The sequence below is a fragment of the Orycteropus afer genome, unplaced genomic scaffold (assembly GCF_000298275.1).
Source record: "Orycteropus afer afer isolate SDZICR_OR568_19922 unplaced genomic scaffold, OryAfe1.0 scaffold00187, whole genome shotgun sequence".
In the NCBI taxonomy this organism is placed as follows: Eukaryota; Metazoa; Chordata; class Mammalia; order Tubulidentata; family Orycteropodidae; genus Orycteropus; species Orycteropus afer.
Window position 1 is genome coordinate 6,365,428 of NW_006921774.1, and position 3,748 is coordinate 6,369,175.

Below are 3,748 nucleotides of genomic sequence, written 5' to 3' on the forward strand. Positions count from 1 at the left end.
CTGTTTTCTTAATATCTTTTTCAGATTTCTCATTGCTGGGTGTATATAAACCCAAATGATTTTTGTGAATTGATCTTGTATCCTGCAACTTTGCTAAATTCCTCTATTAGTTGTAGAAGCTTTTTAACAGATCATGTCATATGTGAATAGAGGTAGTTTTACCTGTTCCTTTTCAATTTGGATACTTTTTGTTCTTTTTCTTGCCTTGCAGCTTTGGCCAAAACTTCTAATACAATATTGAATAGAAGTGGAAAGAGCGGGCATTTTGTCTTTTTGTTTATAAGGGGAAATTTCTCAGTTGTTCTCCATTGACTACAATGTTGGCTGTTGGTTGTTCATAAATGTCCTTAATTATGTTGAGAAACTTCCCTGTAATTTTTCTCTTATTAAGAGTTATTTTTATCAAGAAAGAGTGTTGGATTATTATAACTAATGCTTTCTCTGTATTGATTGTGATGATCATGTGGTTATTTTACTTTGTTCTATTAATGTGGTATATTACATTGACTGAGGAGCTCTAGAGGTGCTGTGGTTAAGGCATTGGGCTGCTAACCAAAAAGGCTAGCAGTTTGAACCCATCAACTCCATGGGAAAAAATGAGGCAATCTGCTTTCATAAAGCTTTACAGCCCTGAAAACCCTATGGGAGAGACAGCGGCCTCACCATTTTAGGGCAGAGCCAGTTGCGGCAAATTCAGTGTTCAGGCTGTCTTATCTATAAGAATATGAGGTCATCAGACCCGAGATGTGAGATCCTTACCCCAGAGTACACTGGGCAACTCGGCCTGCAGTATCCCTGAGTCAGAGGCCCTCGTTTACAGTAGAGACAAGAGTGATGACATCTGAGGAACAGGTCTAAGAAAAGACAAACATTCTAAAACTTAAAACAAAAATGATTGATAAAGACAATGCTAATAGACCTATATGGAGCAAAAACAATATACCAAACTAAACTCACTGCCAATTTGGAAAGGGCGAGTCAGATCCAACTCACAGCGACCCCTCTTTGGGTTTCTGAGGTGATATCACTACAGAAGTACATCACCCAATCCTCCTTCCCAGGAGTGGCTGGTGGGTTTGAAACATCACCCTTCTAATTGAATTAACTGACTCAACTCTGGCAGTTGATACACACAATTGTGAGGATAATAATCAATCTTTTCAGTTACCAATTAAAGATGATCCTCAAATTTGATATATACCACTTAACCAGACATTTCATCTTAAAGGAAATCATAAAGAGAAGTTAATGTCTTCAGAAAAATAAAAGCAAGATGCTAAGATGCCAAAGAAAACTGTACTTGGATTTTATTGTGAGACAATTGTTGAGTCTAAGATTAATTCATTAAGGAAACCTCTACAAGTGAAAGATAAGAGTTCTGCAGCAAACTAGAAACTTTCAATTACTATCTCTAATGTTACAAAGCCTCAGCCTATGAACAGTAAAACAGTGAAAAGTGATAGAGCCTCAAATAGGACTATGACCACACTCGTTCACAACTGTGAGCATTACATCTCAGAACAGACAACTTGTTGACTTCCTGTTGAAAGCCACCATGATAACACTGAGAACATGATGAAACAAGGCATCAGGAGAACCCCTGCCAATGTTACAATTTGGAAAGAGCCTCATATAAAATAATTATGTCAATTGAAAACAAATTTATCTAGTGTCAAAACCAATTCTTCTCAGGACATTAAAAAAAAAAAATGAAGCACCATAAGAATCATGTTGTTGTTATTGTTGTTATATGTCATGGAGTCAGACTCAACTCATAGTGACCCCTCCTTGGGTTTCTGAGGTGGTATAACTATGGAAGTAGATTGCCCAACCTTCCTTCTGAGGAGTGGCTGGTGGGTTTGAACCACCAGCCTTCTGGTTAGCAGTCAAGTACCTTAGGCACTCCACTACCAGAGCTCCTAAATTGTAGCCAGGTCTACTTCATGTTCTAATACCAAACTGATAGAAAAGTCAAAAACCATTGGACAGCAAAGACATACTATAGCAAAGGAAAATGTCAAAAATATGTCACCTCAGCTCAAAGAAACTGCAGAACAGGGAAAGTCTCTTCTGACTAAGAGGAAAGCTGGCTAAGAAAGAGTGCTGAAAAGGCCTCTTAGCTGAGTCATCACCTAACCTGAGACTGAGGGACAAAGTAAAAAAATCAGTTGAGTCCTTCTGGACTACTATGGACTATTATGGCAGAACAAGATTAACAAAGATTATTTACTGAAGAAGTAAATAAGACATTTTCTGAATGCCTGAATCTGATTAATGAGGGACACCCAAAAGAAGAAATACTAGTCACACTGAATGACCTGATTAAAAATATTCTAGATGCCACAAAACTTTTTAAGTACCAGGTCTGTCTTGCACGGCTTAAACCAAGCACAAGTGCTATTGAAAACACTGTTGCCATCTATGAGAAGGCCATCCTGGCAGGGGCTCAGCCTATTGAAGAGATGTGACATGCAATTGCAGATATTTCTAACAATGAAGAGTCAAGAAAAAGTTAATTTGGGGTAGATATGGAGGATATTTGTTCAACCAAGGAACAAGTCCACGAAGTGAACATTAAGACATAGGTGTCAATCTAGAGCCAGGAAAACTGAAGATAGAAAACAAACATCATAAAAGTGTGAGATTTCATGATTGTGAGAAATAGCAAGAAGCCAAAACAAAAGATCCAGTTAATAAAGAAACCAAGGAGAGTTGCTTGGTAAATATGTATCTACTACACCATAATGGCAAACTGCCAAAAAGAGAATTCAGTCTGACAAAACAAATTCTTTATTTAAGGCACTCAAGTTTCTAACACCAGTGACACGTTCCCGATGTCTTCAAGATGAGACTTCTAAACTGCCAGGTATGTTAAAAGAACATTATCCTTGTGTGTCTTCTTTAGAACAGTTAACAGAATTGGGAAGTAAAATTGATGCTTTTGTATGCCATCCTAATACAGTATTAGGATGTAATACTATACATCCCAAGCACTTTGGAAGTGAAACAATAGAGGATGAAAAAAGCTGTGATAATGAATGGGAAAAACAAATCAAAAAAAAAAAAAAAAAACCAATGGGGCAGTTCTATTCTGTCCTACAGGCTTAGTATGAGTCAGAATCCACTCAATGGCAGTGAATTTGGTTTTGTTACATCAACTGATTTTCTAATGTTGAAACAACTTTGCATTCCTGGAATAAACTCCACTTGAGCATTGTGAGAGTTAAGGTTGTATGTCAACTTGGCTGAATCATGATTATCAGTGGTTTGGCAGTTATGATGCAGTTTAGTAGTATGTAATGGTGCAGTCATCTTCCATTTTGTGATTGGATATATTGTAATCACCTCCATGATGAGATGTGCTATGAGCAGCCAATCAGTTGAAAGGGAGTCTCCTTAGTGGTATGACCTGTGTCCAATATATATGGACATTCTGGCAAAGTTCTCTGGCTTTCTGCTTATTCTGAATTCTGCATCTGGCTTGTCATCATCTGACCTCTAGTTCTTAGAACTTGAGCTAGTGGCCTCCCGTAGTAACTGCCAATCTTGGGATTTGTTAATCTCCACAGTCAGTGGACAATGAATAGGGAAGACCGAAGAAGAGTTGATGCTTTTGAGTTGTGGTGCTGGCGAAGAATGCTGAAAGTACCATGGACTGCTAAGAGAACTAACAGATCTGTCCTGGAGGAAGTGCAGCCAGAATGCTCCTTGGAAGCAAGAATGGCCAGACTTCGTCTCACCTATTTTG

At 38.2% G+C, this 3,748-nt stretch overlaps 1 pseudogene; it reads left to right on the forward strand.

Moving 5' to 3' along the window:
• The first annotated feature begins 834 nt into the window (after positions 1–834).
• The window catches only part of LOC103202596, a 3,879-nt pseudogene continuing 965 nt past the window's right edge, over positions 835–3,748 (forward strand).